The sequence below is a fragment of the Physcomitrium patens genome, chromosome 3, assembly GCF_059467195.1.
Source record: "Physcomitrium patens ecotype Gransden chromosome 3, ASM5946719v1, whole genome shotgun sequence".
Taxonomy (NCBI): domain Eukaryota; kingdom Viridiplantae; phylum Streptophyta; class Bryopsida; order Funariales; family Funariaceae; genus Physcomitrium; species Physcomitrium patens.
The window spans coordinates 10,736,459-10,745,300 of NC_143412.1; positions in this window are offsets into that span (position 1 = coordinate 10,736,459).

The window sequence follows — 8,842 nt, forward strand, 5'->3', positions numbered from 1 at the left end:
AAAAGTAGCCTTTGAACTTATTATAGAAGTCTTTTCTTCAAGCCTTGTAAGTTTCATTTGAAGATCCTACATCCTACATACAATCTCCTCAAGTCCCATATCTTCTTTCTTTAGTATAGTTAGTAGAGGTTGGACAATAGGCACAATCAATTGTATAGCATGCATTGAGGTCTTTGGTGCTTGTACCATGCTTTCAGCACCAATCCTATCCTTTTTTATTTCTCTTTTGACAAGTAATCCAATAGCATCTTCAACAGCCTTCTAATTTGTTGTCAACCCTTTATCTTTTTCCTTGTCTTCAAGAAGAACCTCTAACTTCTCTTTTAATTCTCCATCAGCAGCTTAAAGTAACAATTCAACCTTGTTTGATCTCAATGTTAACTTTTTTATTTTTGATAATCAAAAAAATTAACTTTTAAATTTTTTTAATAATTTTGTAGCTTGCAAATTCTTGTTAGATTGTTCAATCAATTCCAAGAATGATTTCTTAGTAATACCATCAATATCCTCTAAAAAATATTCATCCTTCAATGCATATAAAAATACCTTCTATAAACTTTCAAATTGCCCTATAATAAATCTTATATACTCCTTTATCTTTAGTATTGTAGCAAGCTCAAATAATTGAATTATCTCCTTCTTAGAAACAAGATTCAATTCCATTTTCTACACATAACATCTTAAATATTTGGAAATATATTTATTATATATTTTTTAAAATTATAAAGAATAAATAAATTATAAGTATATATAAATTGTGAATATTTCACAAACTTATAAAAATATTTTATGCCTATTTACATCTAAAAAAGAAAAAATAAGATAAAAAAAGATGTATATTTACAAATTTTGAGTAAATTAAAAAGTTTTTTATATAAATAAAAATTTAAAAATAAAAATAATAAAATAAAAATAAATAAAAATAAAAATAAAAAGATTGAGAATAGCCTTAGTCTTATTTTTATATACACTATGTAATAAGAAGGCTATATAAAAGCTTTCTAAAGTGCACAAGATTTATAATTCAAGCATCTAAATTGTAGTATGCTTCAAAGTGATTTCTTAAAAGTAATAATTTATAAATAGAGTTCTTACATCTATGTAGCATATCTAAAATAATTCATAAATCTAAATTTTGTATAAGATGCTACATTAAGATTTCGTGGAAAAGAAATTATCCACCTAGTATATTTTGCCAACTTCTATTTAATTCTTTTTACTTAAGCAACCTTAATATCTATCACATGGATTTATTGATATTTACCAAATTTATATATTGCTAATTCAAATGAATGAAAATATTCTTATGTCTTTTAATTGAATTTTTTTATCACTAAAATACTCAAGATATATTATTTTTTTATGTTTAAATTCTCTTGTATGATTTTAAAATCATTAAATATTATTTTTTAAAATATTTTTAACTCGAATTAAATTTCAATAATTATTTTTTAATTATAAAAATCTAAAATTATTAAATATTTTAGTTCTTTTTTGTATATATTCTACATAGATATCATTATATTAGATACTTTAATATTTAATATTCATGAAATATATGTTTTGGTAAATTACAATAAAATATTATACATGTTCAAAAAATTAAAGTTTCTAATATTTTGACTACCATTGAAGTTTTTGATAAATTATTGATGAATAAATAAAATATATATATATATATATATATATATATATATATATATATATCTGTGTGTGTGTGTATGTGTGTGTGTGTTTGTGTGTATGTATGTATAGATATAAAAATATAATATTATATTTAATTATTTTCTCTTTAGATTCAAAATCCAATATAACTTTAACCATAGAATTATATTAGTAGTTTAAAATTTTAGATCATAAATATTCATAGAAGTTATAAGTACAATTATACATAATTCTTATTACTTTTAAATGATATAAAATTAATAATTTTTTTGAAATAAAATAGAAATAAATAAAATAGTTAATACACAAAGAATGCTATCTATTCAATCAATTATAAATACAGTAATATAAAATAAAATAATGTGGTACTAGTTCATATGAATAATATTTATATATATAAACTTAATAAGCTAAATTTTTTCAAGATAAATTTAAAAAATAAATTCAATTTGAGATGGCAAAAATTTATCTAAAATATATATGTGAATTTATTAATATTCAAGATTTAGTAAATTTTATTTAATTAAAATAAATTAAAAAAATTAAAAAAAAATCAACATCTTTAAATCATCTTAAAATAATTAGCTCTTTAGTTACTTTAAAATGTATCTCTATAAATATTTAGAAATACTATAAAAAATAAATTTATATTACGTATCTTAAAATATTTAATTTATCTTGTTAAATCTAAATATTTATCAAATATGTTCTAAAAATAATATTTTTTAGTATTTTTGAAATATCCTTTCTTTATAAGTTGATTTAAGAAAATCCATAACTATGTTATTATTTATTTATAGTTTTAATAAAAAACTTTATGATAGATATTACTCATTAAGCTTTTTAAAAATTATTTTTCATAAATATGCACTAATGTACATATTTTTTTTCAAGAAAATTAAAGTTTAAATAATATATTTAAAAATATATTAATAATAATCTTTAAAATAATTAATAAGTAAATATTTACATAATAGATATTTTTAATAGAAAATTTTATAAACTAATTAATGAAAGTTATTTTATCATATTATTTATTTGATTTACAAAACATAATTATTAAAGTAAACATATTACTTTAATAAAAGTATTATACACAGTTATTGCTAAAATATCAAATAAGTTTTTAAAAAATCATACGTTTTTACAATCACAATTTATGAAATATATAAAATTCATCATAAATGATATTTAAAAGACAATTTTAATTCTTTTCTAAAAATAAAAATTTTAAAGTTTTTTTATTTTTTATTCTTTCAATCAAATATTTAAGTAATAAATTTGAAATAAGACAGCTATCTATTTAAAATTTCAAAAAATAATATAAAATACCATATCTTTATAAAAAAACATATATACTTAGATTAAATAATCAAAATTAAATAAATTGCATGTATAATTTTAATACTTTCTAAAATATGTATTAAAGTTGCTAAACTTATTAAAAAATTTCTATAGAATACATTAATTATTAACCAAATGAGATCCATACCAAATTCTTATCTGACCTTGGAATATCTGTACAGAAAATTTAAGCAATAGGCAAGATTATTGTACTATATCTATATCAATGGGAAAAAAATATATTACAATCATAAAAAAACTACCTTGATTTAAATTTTTTTGAGGCTGAAAAACTAAAAATTTATCTAATTTCTATTACATAAAATTAAATATTTTTCTATTAAGCACATTTTATATTTAACAAATCCAAGCATGACTTAAACTTCTTATTTAATACTAGTTTTATAAATATATCTTTTCTATTTAGTTTTTTTATCTATTCCAAGTATAATTTATTATTAATAATAATATTTTAATTAATAAATTGATTAAAATTTATCAAAAAAATTTTAAAAGAATATATCAAAACAATTAAAGAAAAAAAATCAAAAAAAAAAAAAATTACTTTGGCTATAACAATGCAATAAAATTTAATTTTGCACTAAAATAAGTTTGCAATCAGTTATAAGATATTTGATGTATTATATATTATATTTTACATAAAATTATGCATGTTACTTGCATATAATATAGTGCATATATAAATTCTATTATCTTTGGTATTAAAATAATTTCTTAAAAATAACTTAATATAAGATGTTAAATAAAATAATTAATATTATTTATCTTTGCATCTTTTTATTCCTAAAATTCATCAATACCTTATTAATGAAAAAATTCCAATAATACCTACAAAAAAGAATTAAGTAGAAATAGGTAGAAAATATTAGATAAATAATATTTTTTGTAAGAAAGTTTTAAGAAGTTTGCTAGACACACATTTAATAATTAGATTCCTATATATATTCTACATGGCTATTGAAACTTATCCTACAAGTTTCTTATTTTTTAAAAGTTGCATTGAAAATAACTTAAAAATTGACACTTAGAACATAAGCCTCATGGTCCTTAAGAAGCTTCTATAAGATCTTCTTGGAGTTGGTATTAAAAAAATAAATTTAATATTCAAGCCATCTTTTCTATTGTTGATACTTATATTTGAGTCTCAATTCAAGACTCTTTGGTTTCTTTGTAGTTAATAATAGCTATTTTAGTTCTTTTTTATATTATAATTTTTTTTTATTAATTTTTTTCTTTTAATTATATAAGAATATATTATATTAAAATTTTATCTAAATTTATTTCTTTGATACTCAATAGTTGTCTTTGTAAAAGCTAAAGTCTAATTCCTTTGTAATTTTTATAATTATAAATTTTTATAACTTTTTAAGAGTTTTTTAGTTATTTTTTAATATTTTTTAAATTTTGGTTAGTAAATATTAAAAAATTATAAAAAAAATTACATATTCACAATGAAAAAAATAACAAAAAAAATCAAATATATATAAATACAATATGTACTTGAATCACTTCATCTAAAGGCCTCATCTATAGAAGAAATCTCTACTTTTTAGCTTTATTAATTCTACATGGAGGATACAATATGCTCCCTATAAGCTCACTCTTATATTGCAAAATTTTCCCTATACATTAATCCTTGGCTCCAAGTCTACCCAAGACTATATATTATTGGGCCTTTCAAACCAGAGACCCTAAATCTTATTTTATATTTTGGCATTCATATTTCCATACCACAAGGCTTTCCTCTACACTCCAACCAAGGGGACAAAAGCCCCCTTAACCTTTGGCAAAAGTCCCCTTGAATCCCGGTTTATTGCAATAATATTACAATTTAATAGAATACAAGCTACTATCAACATAGACATCATCTTTGTTGCAACCAAAATATCTTTAATATAATTCACAAGCATAACATAGTTAAATGATTTTTTAATTTTTAATTTTTAAAATATAAAATTAAAGCAATAATATTTTTGATATATATATTTTATATGATACATTCACCAAAGAACTTGTACCATTGCTTATGTGATTACCTGAAATTTCATTCTAATCTATAAAATAACTTCTTCAACTTAGAAACAATTTTTTATTTAAGACTATTTAAAGCTTTAGCTTTAAATATCTTCCTCAAACGTTTTTTTTCAAAAAAAATGTGCTGACATTTATTACTCGAAATCTAAATAATATTTTTTTATTTTTTCTAATAATATATAACTAAAAGTAATCTTTACTAAACATGAAATCTATACTTTATTATTAAACATATCTTTTTTCTACTAATTTGGCCTTCTTTCTTAATCTCTCTATTATATATATATATATATATATATATATATATATATAGTCCTACTTATACAAGATTTATTTTTTATAGAAAAAATATATTTTATTTATAAATATTATCTACTAACATTATCTTTTATCTTTGCATGACCTTCTCAAATACAAAAGATTTAAAAAATTCAAGAACTAAAAGAAGATTTGTTATAATTAGATAGCCAAAATTATAGGTATATATTTAAAATCTTAGAAACAATATTTAAAAAAAATAAAATCATTAATCTTTTTGAATTTTTTAGATTTTGAGATCCTTCTAAAAATATGTAAAGATTCAAAGTCATCAACTTTTATTTTAAAAATATAAGATATATATATATATATATATATATATATATATATATATATATATATATATATATATATATATCATAATTTAATATAATCTTTCATACCTATTCATAATAATTTGACTTGTAGTTCGATTATATATTTAAATTATTTTATATATGTTTTTGATAATCTAAAAAGATGAACTTTTAAGCCTTAGGATTCAACTTCAAAAACATTATTTTAAATAGGCATAATTTAAATATTTAAAAGCTACTTATTTAAAGTAATTTTCAAATCTACTATTCTATATATCCACAAGCATTTTACACTCAATAGTGGTAGATAGAGAAATATTTATCAAAACACTAGTAGGGTTATTAGCTTCTATTTAAAAATTCTTATCTATTATAGTATTTCTTAATATATTTAGTTTTAATTCAAAAAAATGATATAATTCCTAAGTTATTTTTTTTATTGAAGTAATGAAGTGATAAATAATTTATTCATCTTTACAAAATTGATTTTTTTATTATATTCTTTATAATGCTAAATTTCATATATATTATTTTTTTTTATTTTTTTATTATATTCTTTATAATGCTCAACTTCACACATATTATCTTTTTTTAGTTTTTTAAATTATATTATTTAAATATAGTAAAAAAATTATATTTTTCTTTATTAAAATAAACCTATAAATATTTTTGATTGATTCTCTAGAACAAATTCAATTATATTAAATTAACATCTTATTTTTAAAGTAATTGATACAAACACCTATATATCTAAGTTTATATAATCAAGGAATTATTTAGAACAACAAATAAAATAGTAAAATTTATCATATGATATTTTTTAAATACATATTATATATTAAAATCTACTTTAAAATAATCTATTTTATTTAAGTTTTAAAACTGAAGTAATTCCAAAACTTCTTATTTAATTATGTGATCTAAGTATCTATACTACAATATAGACATACCAATTTATTTTTTTTCTTAAATAATATAATTATTTAAATATTGATTAATATTAAATATATTCTTAGTTTATATATTTTTGATGGATTTTTATATAAATACATATAAGTTTGTAATTATATTATTTTTATTAATATGTAAGTATTCTTATATATTATTAAGATATTGAATGTCTCGGACATATACATTTATCTTAATAGTTACTTATATGATTAAGTAGAAGTATGTAAATATAGATTAATTTAATATAGTCTTCTAGAGAAGCTTCTTAGAAGCTTTACAGATGTAGTTTTGACTTTAGATGTGTTTGTAGGTTAGAAACTTGGCCAACAAGTTAAGCATGTATTCATAGCTTGTGAAATAAGTTAACCCAATCTAGTAGCTTGTGGAACAAGCTAACTATGTGGCACATACATAGATAACTTGCCTTATAAGTTAAGACATGTGGCTAGAAAAGTCAATACATGTTCGAGGTCCTATAGAGTATTGCCACGTTATTGTGTTGTAACACAACTATATGGTGAAAGAAGATAATATGGATCTTATTATAGAAGAGCCAAATTAAAATATAAATTAGAAAAAAATATGAATAAAAGATAGGAAGGTAATAAAACTTTTAGAAGTAATGCTACTTTTTAAAAAAAGTGACTTATACTTACTTTATTGGACCATAAATAAGGCAAAATAAAGTAGATTAGGAAATTAAAGGATATGAGCATTTATAGGAGGAAGTTAGAAGTTGATTTTAACAAAAATTAACTCAAAAAGACAAAAATTTGGTACTTGAAGAGGACCAATTATCAACCTAGGTCAAAATCAGATCCCAAGGTACCAAACCGAGCACCTACAGTAACTTAAGGGTTCTTTTGCACATCGGAGGGTGGGATTTGATAGAAAAATAGATAAGATTTCTATAAGCATTGGTTTTGGATAATTTGGATTTGTAATGACTTTGTAGGAACTTTACAAAGTCAAGTTTGTTTTTAGATGACTTAGATTTTATAAAATAAAATAGCATTGACATTTTGGATGATTTCAAGAGTTTTGTAATATATCTATAAGTGAAATTTTGTAGGTTAATGGTCATAGTTGTGCTTAATATGTATTGTAAATCTTAGCTCAATCTAATGGTTGAATTAAAGATTATTGAAGTTTAAGTAGGTCAAGGTCTCAGAAAGTAGAATTTTAGATCTAATGAAGGTTTTTAAGATTTCATGCAATCTACTAGTTGGATTGGAGTGAAATTTATGTGTGAGGATATTAGACTTGTTTTCCTATGTATATAAGAATTTTGAGATCAATTAAACAGTGAAAATGAGAGATATTGACTTTGGGAGATTGGCATCAAGGTCGGAGAAGGATGCCAGCCAACATCCAAGCACATTTTTGAGGCTATTGTCTATTTGGTAATTTCGATCATTTTCAAATTTTTTGCACTTGTTTTCAACTTAATTATTAAGAAGTATGAAAATTTTGAATTAAATTCAATAGTTCATTCATTAGTAATTGAGGTTTAAATTTGTTGTAGGAATTGTTAGGGTTTGATTTAGGGTTAGGATTTAGGATTTGGTTAGGATTTGGTATAGGATTTGGTATAGGATTTAGGATTTGGTTAGGATTTTGGTTTAGGGTTAGATTTTGGTTTGGATTAAGATTTGGTTAGGATTTGATTTAGGATTTGATTAGGGTTTGATTTAGAATAAGTATTTAAGGTTTGATTAGGATTTGATTTAGGGTTTAGAATTTTATTAAGATTTATTTAGGATTTAAGATTTAATTAATTTTTGGCCTAAAGTTTGAATGAAGTCTAATAGGATTTTAACTAGGATTAAATTAAGATTGAATTGAGATGTATTTGAGATATATTTGTGATCATTTTAATATTTTTTTAATATTTTTTATTATTTCTTTGTAATTCCTTTGAGGTTTCTTTGAATTTGATTAAATCTTGCTTAATATTATTATGGTCTAATTAGAATTTAATTAATATTCTATTAGAATTTAATTAGTATTCTATAGACCTAGGATTTTGTTGCTACACTTTCTATTCTACCTTCCACAGCCAAGTGTCTAGAGCATTCTCAAGCAAGACTTCACATATAATGACATATTTGGTGAATTCAACATAAAATGCTTAAGATGGAAGATATTTGGTTTTCTTGGATTATTTGAATTATAGAAAAGAAAGGCAAGAGAATTAAAAGAGGAGCTATAGA